This window comes from Vulpes lagopus, chromosome 22 (assembly GCF_018345385.1).
Source record: "Vulpes lagopus strain Blue_001 chromosome 22, ASM1834538v1, whole genome shotgun sequence".
Lineage (NCBI taxonomy): Eukaryota > Metazoa > Chordata > Mammalia > Carnivora > Canidae > Vulpes > Vulpes lagopus.
Window position 1 is genome coordinate 22,499,141 of NC_054845.1, and position 23,482 is coordinate 22,522,622.

General features: G+C 37.2%; 1 protein-coding gene across 1 annotated transcript in view; it reads right to left on the reverse strand.

Moving 5' to 3' along the window:
• Positions 1–23,482, reverse strand: part of ABCA12 (ATP binding cassette subfamily A member 12) — a 288,195-nt gene that overhangs the window by 257,421 nt on the left and 7,292 nt on the right. Inside the window, exon 2 of the mRNA XM_041736980.1 lies at positions 18,125–18,250. The gene's annotated coding sequence lies outside the window, so the exon portion shown is untranslated. The remainder of the gene's footprint in view (positions 1–18,124; positions 18,251–23,482) is intronic.

Here is a 23,482-nt window from a genome sequence, read left to right on the forward strand (position 1 = left end):
CGGGGTCCTGGGATCGAGTGCCCGAGTCGGGCTCCCTGTAGGGAGCCTACTTCTCTCTCTGCCTATGTCTTTGCCTCTCTGTACCTCTCATGAATAAAACAAATAAAATCTTAAAAAAAAAAAAAGCCTCAGTTCCTGCTCCTGTAAAATAGGATACTACAAGTCTTCCAATCTGATTACTGAAATAATCAAAATAGTCAAATAACACATACATAAGGAGTATAGAATATAGAATTCTATGAAATACAGAGTTATTATCTCAGAAGTAAGGTGTGGTAGTTTAAATTATTTCAGCAAGTTTCTATTTACTGCATTTTATTCTTGGATAGTAAACTTTAATTGATACTAATATTTTCTTTTAAAAAATGTGTAACTAATGGGGGTGGGGGAACACTGGGAATGACATAAATTCCCTCTCCTGTGTTTTCCGTCAGAGGAAAGCTTCCATGCTACAAGACCACCTGGTAATTCTTCTGGGTAGGAAAATGCAGGGGGCTCACAGGGTCTGATGAAGGTCAATGGACATCTGCAGCCTCTTTACCCCATGACCCTTTCTTTCTTCACGAGGACGGTAGACTTGCTTGACTATCATGCTACCTGGCCACCCACGCCTTGTCCTTTGCTGGTTCCTCCTCTCATCCCCGTAACATTGGAGTACCCAGGAACAGGTCCTTGGTGCTTCACTTTCCCCCAACAATATCCAGCCTCATGCCTATAACACTGATGATCTTATACCTCGTCCAGGTCCGACTTTTCTCCTGAACTCCAAATCCTGCCACCTGATCAACACTCCATGTCTAAATACATCTAAAAGCTAATACTTCCAACCTGAATTCCTGATCTGCCCCCTCAGCTCCCCAGCCTATGCCATTCACAGCCTTTACTCACCCTCTCTGTTGATGGCAACTCCTTCTATCTAGTTCCTGGCATGCAAGACCTGGAGCCATTCTTACCTCCTCTCTTTCTCTCACATCATACTTTCAGTCATCAGGAAATTGGGTTGGCAGACCACCTCTCACCCCTCCACCACCATTGCCCTGCTCCATTTGATCTGGATTGGTATAGTTATCACCTATTTGTTTTGCTTTTACACTTCCTCTCCCCTCAATGACAGACATAGTCTACTCTCCAGCCAGAGTGATCCTCTTTAAAATACTGGCTCTGATTCTATCTTTCCACTTCATTTCACTCAAAATCAGAATTAAAGTCCTCGTACAGCCCATAAGATCTTCCAATGGGCTACCCTACAGCACACTTCTCCGACTGCTTCCCCGTGTGTGTTCCCCACCATTCACTCCACCCCAAACACACCAGTCCACTCCTTTGTAACCCTCAGCAAGCCAGGTATTCTCTGGCTTGAAGACCTGTTTCTTACCAGTTCTGTCTTCCTTCTTCCAGCAACTCAGATGATTAATTCCCTCACCTCCCTCTCAGGAAAGCCCTACTGAAAACTCTCTGACTCTCCAGGGTCCTAATTCTGCTCCGTTATCAATTTTCTATAGCATGTGGCACCTTCTCACATATGATGTAATTTACTTATTATGTTTACTATTTATGATGTCCTCCCCACCTCTAGAACGTAAGCTCCATTTGGATGAGATCTTTGTTTTTTTTTTAATAGAGTAAATTAATAGCTACCTACTTACTAGATAATCCTGAGACTATCAAAATAATAGTTAAGACACAAAGATTCAGGGGGGGAATGTAGAACAAAATAAGGAAAATGGCTTAAATAACACTGATCTTTAAAAAAGATTCCATGCTATTGGTTAATTAGGCATCAAAAATAAATTTATTCAAAACAAGTAAGGAAAGAAATGGATCAATAAGTAGGTAAGACTCCTAGCTGACTAGAAATCAGAAAACCTCCAGAGAGGTCTTTACTCTGTACTTGTTAACAAGAAGGGGCCACCAAGGTCATGAATAGTCCACAGCATGGACTACTGCAGGAGCATCAGTTTCCGGATCCAAAAAACGGGGATAGCCATAAATTAATTTATCTCAGGAAATTATTGTCAGACAAATGCTTCTTGTGAATAGTAAAGTACTTTATACACATAAGTTATTTTAATGTTAAAATACTTGCTTGGGTTGCCTTTTCTCAGCTCGTAATTGACAATTGGCAGTTAGCACACAGAAAGCCCTCGAGTAGTTCTCATTTAGGAGAAGGGGAATTGATTCCTGTCTACTTTAGCTCTCTCCGTACACACACAGAAAAGTAAATGGATCATGGGCAGGATCTCTGGCAAAAGAACTCCCTGCTGCCAGAGTCCCAGAGCTCAGCCTTCAGGATTCAAAATGCTCACAGCCTTCTTCTTCATTGGCAAAAGGAAGATATGTTGTGATCCCAAAGAGTAGAGGTGCAACAAGGGATGCCCAAATGACAAAGCATTTTTAGGAAAGTCTTAATTGAAGAGGCTGCTTTTTCTATCTAAATTCCTAAGTTATGTTCTTTAATTTTTACTGATAAAGATATCGATTAATTGACCAGTAAAGGGTATCTTAAAAATTCAGCAATGACTAAATAATTAGCCAGAATCAAGCTATGGTGTCTTCACTTATTTAAGGCCTCTCTTTCAGGCCTGCTTTAAATTTGCTTTACGAAACTGATAACACTAAAATAGCTTGAACATGAATGTTTTAGAACATATTAGAAGCTCGATGTAGGAATCTATAAACAGAGACAAATAAATATGTGAAGATCTTGCAAGCTACTCCTCTGGCATCTGTATTTCTGTACTCCAGGAAGACACCTTCTCCGTTTTTAATTGTGTTCGTGCCCTCTAGCGGTCGGAGTGGCACCTGCAGTTTTACTGCGTCCTTCCCAGCCTTCAAAACCGGGGTCACTTACCTCCCAAAAAAAGAAAGAAAGAAAGAAAAAGCCTATCAATGGAATCATCTCTAATTTTTAAAGATGTATTTACTTATTTGAGAGAGAGTGAGAGACTGCACTCACACACGTGCCCAGGGGGCAGGGCAGATGGAGAGAGGGAGAGAGAATCCTCAAGCTGACTCCTTACGCCTAGCCCAACAAGGCCGGACCCCAGGACCCGGAGATCAAGATCTGAGCCAAAGCCAAGAGTTGGCCGCTTAGCCAACTAAGCCATTCAGGTACCTCGGAATCATCTTTTTTTTTTTTTTTTTTTAATGCTTCATCCAGAATAGAAGAACATGTAGAAAAAAATAAAATAAAATAAAATAAATTATACATTGTGATTAGAAAAAAAAAAAGCTTTGACATTAATGGAATCTTAAGATTTTGAAGAAAGGTGACTTCTGAGGTCAAAGATAAAGTTGAGAATTTTGAGAAAGCTACGGACCTACTTCTCAGAAAATTATGCAAACACCTATACTTTCTGGAATTCAGGTAGCACCAGTTCAAAGGCTTCGGGTTTATCTAGCTATATACATGTCCCAGTTCCCCAGGTCAGAAATTCTCTGAAATGTAGAAATTGGAAATCAAGTTGGAGAAAGATATGTACAGTTTGACAGTATGCAAACTAAGACTGTATAGTTTCTATGTAGACAGAGTAAAAAAATATACAAACCATGGGAATGATGCACATTGATTTCATAATAATGGTCATCTCTCAGAGCAAGGGGGGGTAATGGGATGAGGAAAAGTTAAAGGTGGCCACCTGTAGTATACCATTTCTTCAGAAACTATTCAGGTGTAAAGGGTATAAAACTATTTTACTAAACCTCAATAGTAGATATATAAACATATATTTCCCATTCTTGATCATATATTTGATGGAGTTTTCAATTTTAAAGAGTTAAATTTAAAAAAAAATAAAATAAAGAGTTAAATTTAAAATATATAATTATCATATTTTAATAACATATGATCTAATTTCAGAGTGATGGAGTTCAGAGCAGGCCACTTCAAAATATGGAACTTTAACATACTAATTATTTTGAATTAAAATTACTTAAGAAACAGCTCATGCAGGAAAGGTGCTCTGTCTTCTGTCCCTCTGAAAGCAGGAAATAAATTCCCCTGTGAAGAGCATCCACCCTGCACCTGGTAGGTAGAAGGCATGCTTATTGCCAGAGAGAGGGAATTCAGGGCCAAGAAGGCTATATAAACAAACCTTGCTAATTCTTTATTAATTTGCTACCACAAGTCCAAAGCCATTTGCCAAAACTATTCACAAATAATTGTTTATTTATTTAAAAGGTATAAAAGCTGCCTGCTTTGGTTACTCTTTTGAATCTCATATTTCTATGAGCTCCCATACCAACAAAATTAAATTGCTTTCCTCCTGTTAACTTGTCTATGTCAATCTAATTATTATGCAAGCCAAAGATCTTAGAAGGGAAGAAAAGTTTTTCTCCCCTGCGGTTCTTACATATAAAAGGTTAGTTTTCAAAAACATCTAAATGTAGGTTCGTGTTCTGAAAAACAAATTTAATTCTACATTATATAAATCACCCAAGCTTATTTTAAAATATAAGCTAAGACATTAATATTATAAAAAGAACCATTGTTCTCTTCACAGAGTCCTTGAGTAGAATAGCTTTTATTTTTATGGTTATAATTTGATTTCTTGATAGAGAAAGAGGAAAAGGGTGAAATTCTTCTGAAACTAATGTTAGATTAGAGCAAAATTTATTATCGATCCATATTCATTCTACTATAAAATATAATGAAAGTTTAGATAAGGTATTATTCTCCCTGGGAATTTCATATATAACAAAGTCAGCGTGAAGCTGACTATGCCATGGCCTGAGAGGCTGAACCTAATAGCCGCCTAATTGATTCATGCTTGTAGCTGCTCTGCCGCATAGCATCCCGGAGTGTTCAGAGGCTGCCATCAGATACAGCTCGTCCCAATGCAAAGCAGCAGGGTCTTGTGCCTCCCTTGATTTAAATGGAATGTGGGAGGAATGAGGCAGCACTGGAAATATGGGAGACTGTAGGGAAGAGGCATTAGCTCCTAGTTCACCTCTCCGTTGGTACAGCGGGCAGACCCTGGCTATGCCCAGGGAGCTAACTCAGACCACAGCATTACCCATCTGTTGGACAATGTACATCGCTGGCTTCTGGGGGTCAGATCAACACTGCAGTCGTCCCTGCCCTGCACCCTTAAGGAGAAGCAATGCTAATTTCTGAGGACCTTTGCTGGGCCATGGTGTCGAGTCAGAGGGAAGAACTTCCAGTGTCATTAGGGAAGCAGCACAAAACCTTCCACTTCTCTGTCAATGTTCTCCAGCTGGATTTGGTTTCTTAGAGGCGCTGCCCTTTCTAACTTGTCTCATAAAGAGGAACTTGCCCACCCGCTGCTGCTCTAGCAAGAGACCAGGCCCTGTTTTCCATCAATTAACTCCTCCTGCCTCCTCTCACCGCCCACCCAAACCACACTTCCTGTCTTGCAAAAGGAGGGCTTTGTCCTGGGGTAGAGCTTTAGACAGCTTCATTCTAGGTCTTAGGGGGAGAAAAATCATCCCACTCCTTTTTGTTTTTGTTTTTTTTTTCTTTTTTTCTCCCCCCAACTAGAGTAAGAGGAATTCCTTTTAGTTTGGTCTTTGACAAAAGACACATAGTTAACGGTTTCAGCCCTTTGTAGCCCCCAGCACAATTTAGCTGGGCTAGGAATTCCAAGCAGGGTATTGGCACCAAGCACATATAGTAATAAACAGTATTCATGGGCTTGGACTCCTCCTTAGTGCATGTATTTCCTATGGAGAATCCAGGAGAAGCAGCTGTGCATGAGTGCCTATTTTGAATTTCCTGCTCTTTGAGTGAGTCCTGGCCTAATATGAACTCAGAAATGTCCAACATACACTCTTGAAACAGTTTTGAATGGAGTGGGGCGAAAAATAAGGATTAAAGCAAAATGAAGATATCCTGTATGCAACCACCATCTTAAGACATGGACCCATCAATGTGGCTTCCTCAAATACATATTTCCAAAGCACCTAAATTGATCTGAATATTTGGATATTTTGAGTTATTTTTTTAAATCTTGTTTACATTTAGGCTACCTTCTAAAGCAAGTTCCATCCATCCTAAATGATTTCCTTTAAAACCAATCTGTCTTGGGGTGCCTGGCTGGCTCAGTTGGAAGGGCATGCAACTCTTGATCTTGGGGTTGTGAGTTCAAGCCCCATGTTGGGTGTAGAGATTACTTAAATAAGTAAAACTCAAAAAAAAACTTTTTTAAGAACCAATGTCTTTAAAATATTCCTACAGGTAACCTGGTGGTGAGTATCAACACAATAATTAAATATTCAGCATTAGACTACAATCAGCATTTTTCACAACCAACCAAAAAAGACAAATAATTTTACCTTACCCACAGTGAATGAGAATTCACTCTAAAATTTCCTTCTCATGAGGCAGAGCCTGACATTCAACAACTCACACGTTTCATTTTCTGAGGTAAATGAACATGCTGCAGTTAATTTGAGAGTTAATTCCTAGTTAGGAATAAATGGAGTAATGTGGGGGGGAAATAACTCCTAATTGGAATACACTGAGTGGCTATAAAGTTACTCATAGTGCTATGCATACCAAGCAGATTGTTAGTAGCCAAGTAAATGTAGAAGACCAATATGGCATTGGGACCTTAACCATGTTAATGATCTATGGCAAGGTGGACCATGCCCTGGACTTCTAGAATTCTCCTTAGAGAAATTCAAAAGTGCCCAGCACCAAACTACCAGAGTGTAATGTTTTATTTCAGATGGAAAGACTAGATTTGTGAAAAGAGCTTGGTCTCTGTATGGAGGCAAATCTGAATTTGAATCCTAGTGACAACACAGCCAGCAGAGCCTTGGGAAAACATACCTCAGTGTTTCTAAATACAAGGATAACATCAGGACGCTGAAAGTGACAGATTGTGGTGCCACGCAGGTATAAGTAGTCTGCAGACCTTCTCAACGGGAGGTGGAGGTGAGGATGACAAAGTCAGCCTCATCAGATTCTCTGGGATCAAGAAGTCCCTAACCTGAAGTTCCTATCAGATTCCCAGCCTAAGCCAAACAATGGCATGGGCTTGGAGATGTACAGAGGAACCCACTGCAGCAAGGACATGTGGTTTATAGACTGCTGCAGGTCCTAAAAGTGTTTGTTGTTGCTTCATGGTAGGATAAGCACAAAAAATTAAGGGTAAAGATTTTAGACTTTTAGAAAAATTTGAAAAAATGTGTATCTATAGAAACGAATAATAAAAAATGTTCTTCCGTTTTGTATGTCTTTATTTTCAAGTTTCCACTATTCCAGTATTTCAGTTTTATCATATTTTATCAAAGTACTGGTCTGTGACAAAATGGGAGGAGGGAACCTGGTCCACCATCAAAGACAATGTGTGAAGCCCTAATCTAGATGTTATAGCCCTTAAGCCTACTGACTGAAATCTATTAACTAATCTTTTTATATAAAAAGTATTGATTTCATATAGACATGGTCTGTTTTAAAACTTGTCCTCCGGTTAGGGTAATCTCAGTAAGTCCAGCGCTGACGTCCAAATTTAATATCAAGATTTAGATTTGACAACATCAGAGCTAAATGGAAAACTAATTAACAATCATTATGCTCATCAAACATACGTCTATTTAATATCATTTCTTTTGCCTGGTTCAATGCTTTCTAGACTTCCATGAAGCAATACTCTTAATCAAATACCAATGGCACACTTGTTTCATGTGATGCTACATTACAGAGGCAATAATAAAAATGTTATCAAAAGGCAAGAGAAATGACTCCAGTCTAGATGAATGAAACACAATTTAATTGAGAATGTGGATCAGAAGACTTGATTTTTAAAAAGGCAATTTTCTCCTTTGGGTTTGTACTAGCTTTATAGTTCTATGCAAATTTTTAATATCCAATACAGATCTCATAGTGTTATTCCTGAAGCTCATAGTTGAAAATGTTCGTTTACAAATGTTTATCTTACCAAACAGATAAACATTAAGGTGCTCTGTAATGGGTTTTTGTTTTGAGTTTATCCATTGATTTGTAAAATTCAGAGTGAGCAGATCCCTGTGTTAGGCTTTTAAATTTGCAAGCACTGGAGTTCAATCAATTCCAATTGTTGGAGTGGGACCAACATCCTTAGGTGAAAGAAAACATTACTTGATAACTCCTTTTATCTTCTTTAAGCTGAGAAAAGCAGCAGTCTCATTCAAATGCCAACTTCCCAATGAGAAACACACACTTTCTGCTTTATCTCCAACATAAGGCAGAAAGAAAAAGAGAATACAGCAAGTAGGAGAATATTACATTGTGTCTGAACATCTGATAGCCCCACACATCAGAAACAGATCTAATTGAATGGTTTGCACCTTTTAACGGATACAACAGCTATTAAATAGACTTATTCCTTTAATCATAGAAACCAAGTCTTTATATTTCCTCTCTCATATATTAAGTATTAAAGATTTTTATTACTTTTTTCCTGATTATAAGAGTAATACATGTTCATTATAGAAATGCATAAAGAAGCAAAAGTCATCCATAGTCTCACCACATTTACAGATAAACATCATTAACATTTGTATATTACTTTTCTTTTTCCTGTAGAGATTCATACATATTTAGTTTTCTGTATAGCAGAGACTATAATGTGAATATCCTATATCATTGTGTATCTTATTCATTTACTATTAAACTATAAATATTTTTCAAACCCAATAAATATCTTTTGAGTAATTTCCAGTGACTGTATGTTATTATATTGTATTTAAGTTATCCACATGAGCATCCTCCTATGGTTGAACACTTAACTTTTTAAAGAGGTTAAGGAGATGCTTTCAGAATCAATAATTAGTTCAATTCCTGGCTGACTCTGCCACTTATTAGCTATGTGACCATAGTCAAGTTCTTAATCTCTCTAAACTGTAATTTTCTCATCTATAAAAATTAGGATAATAATACCAGCTACTTAATAGGGTTGCAATAGTAAACAAGATGATGCATATAAAAGAGCTAAACATAGGGTCTGCCTTTTCTCATTAAATGTTAATTATTTTGATGCTATGATGAACATCTTAGGTCAGATAACGTTGGTCTAGTTCTTTATTTAGACATATGCCAAGAAGATTAGAAATAGGAGAGTATATTTTAAAAAGTACTTTTCAGCTTTGAGTACAGCCAAGAGAAACTGTTGAACAGTGACTATACTTTGTCATAATATGTTAGATTACTTAGGGTAAGCAAACTAGCAAGACAACATGGAATAGCTACTGATTTAAATGTTGCAGGAACAAAACATTTTGTGAATACCTATTTCACTTGGAATTATTCATTGATTCCTCAGATGATGTTAAAAATAGAAAGATAACTGGTCCACTCAGTAAAAGATGTTAGATGACAAACAGGAGATGTACAGTATTTTGTACATACCTTAGAAGAAATAACACCTTTAACATGCAGTAACTCTGACCTGCCCAGACTTAAAATCTATCTGAACATTTCCTTCTTTCCTTTTATTCATCCCTTACCCACAGCTAACCCAGAGAAGTAGCTGCTAACTGGTCTTCTGTACAGATGCTGACTTCACTGCAACATACTTTCAGACACACAAAATCTGTTTACTCCATAACTCATCAAATATGAGAAAGAGAACAGGAAAGAAGGTGTAAAAGGGAACTTAAAAATATCCACTCATTTACTCTCACAAATCTCTGAAACACCTGTAAGAAATAAGTTACCCTAAAAATCAATTTATTGCTTTTGTCATATGAATGCACATGTATTAAGTAGATCATTTTTTTTCTCTATCTGAATTAAAAAACAAGCACGTAAACTTGGGCAATGGAGTTTAAAGAACAACTGTGGCAGCCAGGATGGCCATTGTATTGTCACATGGAATATAGTTTACGTGCGTAGCCAATAGAATACCTTGGAAATGACGGACTATAACTTAAGAGGCCAGCTCATCAAACACACTGTAGCTTCCACCTTGCTCTCTCCTAGATCACTCACTCTGGTGGAAGCCAACCACCATGTTTTGAGGCCACTTAAGCAGCCCTACGGAGAGGGCCATGTCATGAGGAGCTGAGGCCTCCTGCCTCTAGACAGCCTCGCTTGCTAGCCTTAGGAGTGAGCTACCTCTGAAGCAAGACCTCCAGACCCTGTTGAGATGCTCTAGCTGACATCTTGACTGTAACTCTGTAATCCTTGAGACCTTGAGCTGGAATCATTTCACTAACCTAGTTGGGTGCCCCCAATTTCTTGACCTATAAGAAATTTGTGATAAAATAAATGTTTTAAGGCAGTAAGTTTTGAAGTAATTTGTATGTATGCAATGATATATAGATAATACAACTGAAGCTGGTGCTCTTACAGCATTGTTATTAGAGTACTCATTTAATTCACATTAACCAAGTAAAACTTTCCTTCATGATGTGTAAAAAGTATACAGATTAACTAAAAAAATAATTAGGGTCAGGTAAGTAGGATATTTAAGTAATCTGTAAATATACGAAAAAAATACTCAACTTCATTAGTCATCAGAGTGATTCAAATTAAAACCACAATAAGATACAACTGTACACCCACCACAAGGGCTAGGATTAAAAAGAATGATAATACCAAGTATTGATAAGGAAATGAAGCACCTGGAATTCTCATATACTACAGAAGAGGGTAAACTATTTAGCAGTACAGTATGTACTAAAACTGAACTTATCTAGGCGCTACAACCTAACCACTGCACTTGTAGTAATAAACCCCACAAAAAAACAAATTACAGAGATACTCAACAAGAATTAACTTCACATATTGAGTGAAAAAAGCCAATCTTTTAAAGTAAAAAGAAAAAAAAAGGAAAGAAAAATAATGCAGTTATATAATTCTGTTTAAATAAAGTTCAAAACTGGTCAAAACTATCTATGTTAATAAAAGCCAGGATAATGGTTATCTCTGGGGAGAAGGAAGTCAAAGAGGAGGAAATGGCTGGGAAGGGACAGGGTGGGGAGATTTTGGATGCTGACAAGGATCTATTTCCTGATCTTCCCAGTGGTTACTTCAGTGTGATCACTTGGTGGAAAATTCATTAAGCTGTATATCTATGATTTGTGTACTTTTTTGTAGGTAGGCTTTTCTTTGATAAAAAAATTTCATTTAAAAAGTATACAAGGGGGATCCCTGGGTGGCGCAGCGGTTTGGCGCCTGCCTTTGGCCCAGGGCGCGATCTTGGGGAGCCGGGATAGAATCCCACGTCGGGCTCCCGGTGCATGGAGCCTGCTTCTCCCTCTGCCTGTGTCTCTGCCTCTCTCACTCTCCCTCTCTCTCTGTGACTATCATAAATAAATAAAAATTATTAAAAAAAATAAAAATAAAAATAAAATAAAATAAAATAAAATAAAAAGTATACAACATACTAAGTATCAACCTTAATTTATTTTCATGGTTGAACTTTCATTAGATGGGGGAGAACTCTTGTTTTTAGGAATCACATATTGAAGGATTAAGGGAGAAGAGGGCACATGTCTATAATTCACAAGTGGCTTAGGAAAAAATAGAACATAGAAATTATATACATAATTATGTTTTTATACATTCTTCTTATCGCTAGGTTTCTATTTATATAAGTAAACAAAATACATAAATAATAAACATATATACTATGTATAATTAAACAGTGAATACACACAATAAAATTATATATTTTATTTATATAAGTAACTAAATATATATATTTTTATATATACACACACACAAAGAGAGAAACCCAGTGATGAGAAAAATGTGTAAAAAAAAAAAAAAAAGGTTAACAATCGGGGAGTCTGGGTCAAAGTATGTGAGAGTTCTTTGTTATTCTTTTTTTTTTTTTTTTTAAGATTTTATTTATTTATTCATGAGAGACACAGACTGAGAGAGAGAGGCAGAGACATAGGCAGAGGGAGAAGCAGGCTCTATGCAGGGAGCCCGATGCGGGGCTCGATCCCGGGACCCCAGGATCACGCCTGGGCCGAAGGCAGGCACGAAACCACTGAGCCACCCAGGGATCCCCCTCTTTGTGTTATTCTTAAAATTTTTCTATGAATTTGAGATTATTTCAAAATAAGTTAAAAAGCATATTTAAAATACATCTAACAGTTCCACTTACAGACTGCATTTCCATGAGTTTATAGTCAAATTTAGAGGTAAATTTCTCTATGCCTTAGAAAGCACAGAGATGGGGATATTAATATCTATCTTTCAAGGCTATTATAATGACTTGAGAAAATAAGAGAAATAATAGGTAACAGTTATACAACTTGCCCTATATCATACACCTAGTAAGTATGAGCCAGAATTGGGTCACATTTGGGTCTCTGACCCCAGAATCTACACTGTCATTGAGCATGCAAATCAGCCAAGCATATGACACAGTGAATGCCACAAAGCAGATGTCATTAACAGTATCTGTGGTGATGATGATGATGATGATGATAATGATGATGATGCTTGCATTATTAGTTTGCTAGGTCTGCTATAACAAAGTATCACAAATTGAGAGGTATAAAACAATAAAAATTTATTCCCCCATAGTTTTGGAGGCTAAAAATCCAAAATCAGGGTGTCAGCAGGGCCATGATCCTTCAAAAGCCTCTAGGGGAAGATCTCTCCTTCTTCGCATCTACTTTAGGACACTATTCATATTGGATCAGGGCCTCCCTCCCCATATTCAGTATGATCTCATCTTAACTTGATTACATCTGCAAAGACCCAATTTCAAAACACAGTCATATTCACAGGTACTGGGGGTTAGGACCTCAGCCTGTATCTTTTTTTTTTTTTTAATTTTTATTTACTTATGATAGTCACAGAGAGAGAGAGAGAGGCAGAGACATAGGCAGAGGGAGAAGCAGGCTCCATGCACCGGGAGCCCGCCGTGGGATTCGATCCCGGGTCTCCAGGATCGCGCCCTGAGCCAAAGGCAGGCGCCAAACCGCTGCGCCACCCAGGGATCCCCTCAGCCTGTATCTTGAGGAGACACACAATTCAGCCCGTAAAAAATGCTTAAGAACTTTGTTATGTTCTTGCCAAACAGTAAGTTTAACTGAAAGAACTCCTTGCTGATTCCTGAGAAGAGAGGAAATGATACTTGGGCACGAGGGAAAGAAATTCTCTTATGTATGTCTCTTCTTTCTGCTTAAAAAAGTGAAATGGAGATGCTCCATTTTGCACTCAGAAATGTAGTCATTTCAAAGTTCATCCAGTTCCTTCTGTATTAAAAAGTTTCAGAACAAGGGCAAATGGCTACAGAGTATTTTAAAAAGGCATAGTTTTGAGGAAACTTTATTAAAGGGTACTTCAAGGTAATAAATTTAAATAAACATTATATATATATATATATATATATATATATATATATATATATATATATATATATATATATATGTGAGCAGTGACCCTGGCAAAGTATTACATTTAGGTAAAGGTTTCTCTTCCTCTCTGAGAAGTACCTTTATCCCTGGGATATATGCGTGTCTGTGTGTAAATTAAATTTGGTAATTGGAGACTTCCATTGAGAGAGAATATATCTATTTAACATTGGAGAAGGGATGAGAAAGAGAGAATGGAGAAAGCGGTTTGACTTAAATCTAGCACCCACCGTAGTCTATTATGTTGAAGCCCCCAGGGATGATCTAGCTTGAATAACTCAGATATTTAGAAATGCTATGCCCTGCATTATTATTTCTAGAGACTGCATGGTAGAGAAATATCAGACACAACCCTGCAAATAGAGAAGTTAGTTTCCCAAGAGGGGATTAGCGGGTCATTTTAATGTAGGTATGAATAAGAAAGCAATTGCTGAGAAATGTGGCATAGAGAGCAGGAGGTCAAGGAAGGAACCTGAGTTGCATCCATGAAGGAAATCCTCCACAAAGGTTCCAGCCTTTGGGAGCTTTTCCCTTGGGCAAGGAGAATAAGGACATGTAGCATATAGTTTAAAATTTTTTCTCTGCATCATAATTCTCTTTAGTCCAACACAGTAAGTGAGTCAGATATATCTGTACAGCCCAGCAAGTGAGGTATGGAGTTAAGGGGTAAAGTAGTTAAGGCAAGTATAGCCAGTTGTTCATCTATCCCTCAGCATCCAATCAAGGGAGCCTATTTTCCAGAAAATGAAAGCATTGTTCATGTCAAAAAAGAGTACCGATCAGTCTCAAAGCAGAACAGCATGAGATGGGGAAGATCAGAAAGCCAAGAAAGGCAACAGTCCAGGGGACTATTCAGGACTTCGTGAAAGATAAACAAAATTTCTTTAAAAAAGCGATCTTGGGAGATCTATGAATAGAGAGAGTGTGTGCAATTACACAGTCACTGCAAAGCTCTCCCACAAAACCCCACCACTTCATACTCTTGTATTACATGTTCACATTTTTATGATTTGCATTAAGAAAAGTTACCAGAAATTTAGAGAAAAGATGATGATGTTATCTTTTAATATCACATAAATAAGACTACCTAAGGGCCATCTAAACAGAGAATGGAACTTTCTTTGATTTACTTACTATTCACTACTCTGATATCTGTCAAGTTAGGTGTAAGAAACTGATCAATTGCAAATGATGTTGGTCCTAAAGAGAAGCTAACCCTGAATGCTATGGTTACTGCCATGTGGGACATTAACTAGATTTGCATGTGATTAAGCAACTGAAATTCAGAACTCCTTTTTATTGACATTTTTTACTTATCATCTATATAACAGTCTCATATTCTTGTTTGCACTGGTTTTGTTAACCTACTCATCAAAAAGTTTGGTCTGTGCTATCTACTTGTATGCCAATCATATTTATGTTTTCAAATTACTTTAACACCTTCATACATTTGTAGCAAGTCCTATCAAAAGACAAATATTTTAGAGATGTCTGAGTGGCTCTGACTCTTGACAGGGTCGTGGGATCATGCCCTGTATCAGGCAGGGCTTAGCATGGAGCCTGCTTGACATTCTCTCTCTCTCTCTCAATCTGTCTCTCTCTCTCAAAAAAAAAAAAAAAAGACATACTTTTAATTTTGAGCCTGGTTTGTTAGAGACAGAACAAACTTCCCTTATAAGGAAGAGCAACAAAAAAAGGACATATCAGACACTTCAGGACATACATTTGTAGTTTGTAAAAGCAAACAATATGATATTTTATGTTTGACTATAGTAAATAAACCTTCAACATTGATTTGGGCCGGTGGGAACATGTAGATGACAATAATTTTCAGATGGAGCATGATAATTTTAGGTTTATTAGAAAAGAGGGATTATGGTCAAAAGAATTGCAAAATGTTCCTTTAGGAAATTGTTCAGTATTGTAAACCCCATGCCTGGAAGTATGAGGCAGTATTCTGTTTACTGCTCTTATTTTTAAATCACATAAATAAACCAAAATGCTATGCTTGCCACAAATATACTTTAAGACTTTATCTTTGGTGTTTCATAAATAATCATTTTGTAAGTGACTGTGGTGTGTGACCAATTAGCTCAGCTTGTTAGTTACTGTGCTAATGAGGCCACGGCCTCAGATCTGATCCCCAAACGATCAAGCTAGTCTCACAAACTCATGCTGTATCATTAGTCACAAGAGAGATCTAACGTTTAGTAAGAATATGGATGAAGCAGCACAAATCCATCAACCCCCAAATAACCTCAACTATACACCCCAAATTTCACAGGTTGATAGCATTCTTTATCATAGTGTGCAGCCTACACAGAAACATGTCAAACCTGGAGCTGACTATAGCCGATGATTTTTTTTTTCCTAACTAAAGAAAAATAAGAAGGTTGGCCATAAAATTTCACAGAATGCTTTAGTTTTAATAATCCATTCACCAACATTAATAGGGTTTCTCTTATATTGAGATTGATTTGGCTCTAACCATCAGGTATTATAAATTGGAGCTTCATCTGATGATCTATCCTCAGCTTATACTGAACTCACTCTGACTTACTGGGTTCATCCAGAGATTGTAGATTCCATCATTAAACCAATTCTAAGAGTGTTAAAACCCCTGCAGCCCTTCTTCCTTTGCCACAGGCTTTCAGTGGCTTTAAGAAAAGATACTTTCAGTATCTCAGTCTTTTTTGTTCTTTTTACATAAGGAAGAAATTAGTTTTTCTGTTCTATATGACAAAAGAAAGAGAGAGAGAGAGAGAGAGAGAATCCTTTTCTGAATATCATGACATTCTTGCCACCTATCAGATTTTTTTAATTGATGGATTTCCTATGCCAAGTCCAACAGGATTCCATATCAAAAGCAGCATTTCCCTAAAAATCTGTTTGGTATTTAGTTTTTGCAAGGCTATTCTCTATTAAACAGATATTTTTCAAGCAATGTTTTACATACATTCAAATGAGAAAGGCTCCTTCCAGAGGTTTCTCAGAGACTAACTTCATTCCATTATTTCATCATGGAACATCAAATAAGTTAGTAAAATCATTTTCTCATTTATATATGAAATTTACAGTATATTAGATGGTGATAAGGCTCTATATAGAGGAAGCTGTGCAAGAAATGGGGAGAAAGTATAGAAGGATGTGAAGGGGATTTGCAAGCACCTGAGTAGCTCTCTTTTTTCTCCCTCCAGTCTTTCCTCTTAGTGAGGCCTGCCCTGGTCATTGCAATATATCACTTTGATCTTCTATCATGTGTTCTGCTTTTGTTGATAAGACTTAGAGCCAAATTTATGTCTTTGTTATGTGCATTGCTTATCAGCTGCTTCCCCTTACTCCACGAGGCATGAATTTTCATGGGACACCTAGGTGGTTCAGCAGTTTGGCGCCTACCTTCAGCTCAGGGCGTGATCCTGGAGACGTGGGATCCAGTCCCACATCAGGCTCCCTGCAAGGAGCCTGCTTCTTCTCTGCCTGTGTGTCTGCCTCTCTCTCTGTGTCTCTCATGAATAAGTAAATAAAATCTTAATAAAAAAAAAAAAAGAATTTTTGTCCATTTAATTTTAATTCACTATTGTTTCCTAAGGTTTTGGAGCATTACAGAGTAAGGGTGAGTGTGTGCACACGCTCTCTCTTGCGCGCGCTCCCTCTCTCTCTCTCTATATATATATATGGAATGAACGGAAAGTGTAGTCAGCAGGGATGGCTACTCTGGAAACCTAACAATGAGAAGAGATGTAAAAGTTCTCCAGCCCTGAAGGTGGTTTCATGCCTGGAGAGTTGAAGAAGCAACAGAGACTCTACTGCTGTTGCAGTGGAACAAGAAAGAGAATGGTGGAAGATGACAGGGAAGTGAGGGGGCAGATGCACAGTGTCTGTGGGTCATTATAAGTGCTCTGCCTTTTACTTGGAGTGAGAGGGAGGCCATTGGCAGAGCAGAGTTAAATCAGGATTATACATGCTTTTATCTTTTTCAAAGATTTATTTACTTTTATTTTTTTGAGACAGAGCAAGGGGCAGAGAGAGATAATCCTCAAGGAATCCTCAAGCTGACTCCCCACTAAGTGCAGAGATGATGTGAGACTTGATTCCAGGACCCTCAGTTTATGACCTGAGCAGAAATCAAGAATCAGCCACTTAGCTGACTGAGCACCCCCCAAGTACCCCAGGATTATATATGCTTTTAGAAGAATTTCTCTGTCTGGCTACTCTGTTGAGAATAGACTGCAGGGGGCAGACATGAGAAAAACATTTAGAAGATGGTTGCAATAATCCAGGAAGGAGATGACAATTACTTAGCAGTAGTAGAGTAGACAGATTTTGCACATATTTTGAAGATGTAATTGATGGGATTTATTGACAGATTGGCTGTGAGGTATAAGAGTAAGAAAGAAACTCAAGGTGACTTCAAAATGTTTGACCTAAGCAAGTGGAAATAAATGCCACTGAGTAAGACGTGAAGACTATGGGAGACATTCTTGGGGAGAACGAAAAAAGGTGTTGAGAATCAATATTTTCCTGTTAAGTTTTCATTTTGGTGGTCAAAATGGTTTGAATTTCTTGTCTTATTTTCTTATTTTCCCAAACCACCAGGCGGTTTAGGCCATGGACTCAGCTCCAGGCCTTTTGAGTTCCCTAATGGCTGCTACCCATTGCAGATTCTCAATGTAACCACTGAGGAATCTTTCTAGGAGTCCAGAACCTTTCTGGGAATATATATACACACATATACATAAAGTTTGTTTGCATCAGAGAGCTGCACGCAGGGGAGTGGAGCTCAAATCTAAGTGTGACTTACCCGTGGCTCTTCTGTGAGGAAGAGAGGAACAGTGAAATCTAAGGGTTCGGTGAGAACCTTGCCTGTACACCTCATCCCATAGGCCAGTAGCTGAAGGCTTTGGATCCCATTCTTCATCATGAAAAGCTGTTTAAAAAATGATTAAAGAAGACAATTTAGGTAATACAAACAAACTTTATTTAATACTTCATGAAGCAGACAGTCTCCTTCTGGAGAACTGCAAAAGGCAGAAGGCAGGAAGTTTTTATAGAATCTAACCTTTGGTTTGCTGATGCAGCACCGCAGGCAGGAGGAGCTCCACTAGAAAGTTACTTCAACACTGTGTAACAAATTACCCCAAGCTTTGGCAGCTTAAAATAACAAACAAAAAAACAAAACAAAAAAAAACATTTTTAACCTCATAGTTCCTTCCCGTGATTCTGAAATCCAGCAGTGGCTTAGCTGGGAGGTTCTGGCTTAGAGTCTCTCACAAGGGTGTGGTCAAATTGACCACTGAGGCTGTAGACCTTGGAAAACCTGACTCCAACTGGAAAAGGAGAACCCATGTCAGCTCCTCACCACTTGGGCCTCTAAATACGGCTGCTCACAACAACATGGCTGATAACCTCACCTAAAGGAATGAGCCAAGACAGAGAAAGAAAGAGAGTCCCAGATGACAGCTGCCCCATTGCTTCTGCAGTATGTTATTGGTCATAAAGACCAACCCTGCCTGCCTCAGGGCAGAAGGGGAGCCACAAAGATGAGTGGACAAGAAGATGGGCATCATCAGGGACTATTTGGGAAGCTGATTACACAAACCCAGTTTTATCAATTTCTATGTATTTCTATGTTTTTCTATAATCAAAAAATTGATAATGAAATATTTGTTAAATAGCATTGCACTATTATTCCTTTACTTAAAGCTAAGAAGAAGGATCTTCTACTGACCTACAAGCACCCATTTTGCATTTAATGTTGGCAATTTCTTAATCTTACCATGTGATATGGAAAAGTTTGTTGGTTTTTCTTTTTTTGCTTGAAAATTATTTCTTAATCTTAATGTTCCCAGTGCCAACCTAGTGTAAGACACATACGAGGTGTTTTTTTTTTTAAGATTTTATTTATTTATTCATGAGAGAGACAGAGAAAGACAGAGAGAGAGGCAGAGACACAGAGGGAGAAGCAGGCTCCATGCAGGGTACCCGACGTGGGCTGAAGGCGGCACTAAACCGCTGAGCCACCCAGGCTGCCCCATACTAGGTGTTTTATGAATGTTTATTGAATGCATAGATCCTTCAAATGATCTAATTCCTTGATTTCCTTAGCCCATGGTTTCTCAACCCTTTAAAAACCCTGTGTGTCAGAGCAATCATATTTCCTGCATGCTAAAAATTGTCTGGTCATTGTTGGCAGATGGAAATATATGTAAAGCAAAAAAGGGGTGGTCTTTCATAAAGGTACAGAATAAGGGTGAAGAATGTATCCCCCCTCATAGTGTAACTGAGCAGTACTGCAAAGTCCACTTCCAGCAAAATATCTCCTATTTTGCCACTAACCACCACTACTACCTGACCTGAAATTGAACACTGCCATTTTAAAGGAATAAATGTTTTTCGAGAAGGGCTACCATAGCATCCTTCTCTAACTTTGTTAGTCAATCAGGAATCATCTGGTAAATATCACTTTGAGATTTCAAGTGAGAATTGGCCCTAAAGTGTTATACAAGATAAAATTTAGTATGAAACAAAAAAAGAGGGAGATTTAGAAAGACAAGCCCAGGAGTGAAAAAGTACAGTTCCAATGTATCAATTTCTTTAAAAGGTTATCAACACATACACCCACACACACACACACACACACACACACACACACAAATATGAATACCCACACAAATATAAACATGAATTATCCATATATGCTATTTCCTTAAGTTTACAACATTCTTTCTTTCAGTCTTCTGAAATTAAAATGCAACTTAAAAATTAATGTGAAGTATTACACCTCTGTTTCTACCTACCAACAAAAAACCTGATATAAAATAGATGGTGTACCTTAGAATTGAAACATTCAGTGGTGGCCCCTTTCTAGACTGAAATGTATGCTCTCTGGAGGGTGCCTTTTATCACATGCTCACTATTAGTACTAGCACAGATTTTGGGGTGGGAAAAGGCAGCTCCAACTCTACTTCTTCCTGGCACTGTGACTTCCATAGGCCTTTCCCTTCTGCATCTGAAAAATGGGTAAGAATGGGATATCCCAGATGGTGTTATAATGAAAACGAGTGATAAGAACTCCTCATTGACTCGAAAGCATTGTGCAAATGCAGTTGATTATTTTTGATGTGAGATTCTGAGTGGAAGCTGATGACCCAAGGAACAGCCTCTGCTGCTCCCTAGCGGTGGTACGTTCTCCTGGGAGTGCTGGTCTAGAAATAAATCATCTTTGCTTTCATTACTCTGAGGAAATGCCTTTCTTTTGATATGCTGAATACTGTGTGTAGAACTGCATGAATTCATTGCATGAATACGTAGAGAATAATCTAAGCAGGAAATGGTCTACATATTCTTCTGTGATTGCACTTTCTTGAACATCCTCATTTCTCTGCCCTTGTTAAGCTTAAATGACCTAAATGGCCTCCTTTTATTCCTTCCCATCTCCTTGCCTTTAACTTCTTAGTAAGCATGAATTTTTGGTGATTACACATTTATGTTGTGTTCCCATGGGTCCTCTGGTCCCTTTCTAGTTTGTATTATTCTTAAAAATGAAAACTAAGAATTTTATCCAAAATAAGCTTTTCTAGCTTCCTTTCACTCTTAACCAGAACACATCAAGTTTTCCCTAAGAGCAAAAATCATGTTTATTCTTTATTATGTTATTTAAAGGACCTAATTGTTGCCTTATAATCTTCTGCTACTATCCACATATTGAATCAATGGTCCTCTCAAAAAAATAAATAAATAAAGGAGACATATTCTTAAATGCTTATTGAAAACTTGGTATCAAAGAACCCAAACACGTTACACTTGGCCTTCACAAAACTTAAATGTAAACATCATACGAATTTATAGTTGACATCCCTTTGCATTTAATGATCAAAAAAAGTAATAATAAATTATACTGACACTATTCTGAAATAATTCTTCTACTTGGAAGTTCTTTTGACATCCAGGCTCAACAATAAATTGATGCAGCATGTGGTCTCTGGGTCTGATATTTAATCTTAATCCTAAACTAGGTTCTCCGTGGAGAAAGGAGACATATGACAGATGACAATTGTATTTCATCTATAATTGCACATATGGAGTCTTTTTTCTACTCTTGAAGGATACATGTTTTTTTGCTGCAAGAAAAGCATCCAAGTATCTTACTATGCTCTTACTATTTCTAGCGATCCAAAATATTTTTCTTTTGCTATTGATTTTTATATGGAACCTTTCCAGATGTTAGATTGAAGATTTTACTTTAACCTTGCAAGCTGACCTTTTCTCTTCAAACACTAAGGATATTGGATCTAAGTGCTAAATTATGATGTAATATTGAAGTTTTGATTTTTATGAATAAATTCTGAGAAAATACAGCTGATTAAATGAATTAATCTATGTGAAGTATAGAGAGCAGTGTGCAGCATGTAGCAATATATATAATTTATATTTATATAAATACATATTATATATATGTTTATGATGATACATAAACATTGCTATACTTTTGTAATGGGGATATATATATATATATATTGCTAGAAATCAGTATAACATACTTTGCTGAAAGAAATTATATAAAATATAAAGACATACAAATTATTCCTTTAAAAGTTAACGCAAACAAGAGTTTTATAAAAACCTTAAAATACAGAATTCTACTTTCCTATGCATTCAGCCAAAATGTACACTTTAAAATCTACTTATATATTCAACTATTTTATTTCTAAATTTAAAAACTGACATATTGGCAAGCAACTCTGAAATAAAACAACATTTTTACATGGTGATTACTTTTCAGCATGAGGGAAAGGGTAAGGTTCACCCACTTCCTTGGAGTCTTATATAGGAACATAAGGAGAGCCTATATCAGGCTGTGTTCTATTTCTTTTTTTTTTTTAATGATATTTTTAAATCAAGTTTTAATTTAGCTTTTCCTGCTGATAGAAACATACCAATGATAGAACCCCAAATTCAGGGTTTTAGGGTTAGAGCAACTTACATTTCTGATCTAGAGAACTGAAATAATACAATATGTATTTATTTGCGCCTGTACATTTTTTGGTATCTCAGAGACTCTGGAACTTTTAAGAATGCAGGCAAAACCAAATGTGCCACTTTCCTCATTTTAGATAATTTCTAAATTTGCAGTTTATATTTGAATCTTGCTATATAAATAGTATTTGCAAAGTGTCAAATATAAAGCATTTCAAAGAACTCTGTGCCTTACCTCAGTTGGCAAATGATAGGACAATTCTTGGATTCTATCTAGATTAGTGCTGTCCAGTAAAAATACAATGGGAACTACATATCTTTAAATTTTCTAGTAGTCACATTAAAAACAGTAAAAAAAAAAAAATTAATTTTAATAATATATTTTATTTAACCCAGTATGTCCTAAATAATGTCATTTCAACATGTAATCAATTAAAATTATTAGAAATTCTTTATATTTTTTACCATTTTAGTTCTAAGTCTTCAAAACATGATTTTTATTTTACACTTACTGAACTTTCAGTTCAGACTGGGCCATTTCAAGTGCTTAACAGTCACATGTGACTAATGACTGCCATACTGGACAGCACAGGATTACATACTACAACAGTCAACAATACACTCTATTAAGTGTGAATGAGTCCTACTCTTTGCTAGCCTTTTTGAAACTTTTTTTTTTTTTTTTTTTTAAGGATGCTTTAAGCTACTTGTATAGAAGACAAAAATCAACTGGCTTGGACAACAACAAATGAAAGAATTACTCAAATACTAAGAAGTTTGAAAATGGGGTGGCTCAATGTTTGGCTAATTCAGAGGCTTCATAATGGTATCAAAACCCCAGAGTCTTCTCATCTTTCTTTAGACTCAAAGTAGATCTTATAATAGTTAGAAGAGAGTTAAAAGGTGGTTGCTACAGTTCTAAGAATCATAGCCAACAGAAAAGGGGTTGCTTCCATGATTCTATTTTTAAGAGATAAGAAGAATTTTCCAGAGGCCCTACAATAGACTTTCTACCATGTTTAATTACCTAAAAAGTGGTCATATGTGCACCTATCACTGCCAAGGGAAATAGGATTACAACAAATAGCTTATTTTGTAAGTATATCTGGGCTTCTGAAAGGAGTGAATTGGAATAAAATTTGGGTCTTCTGGGATGCCTGGGTGGCTCAGTGGTTGAGCATCT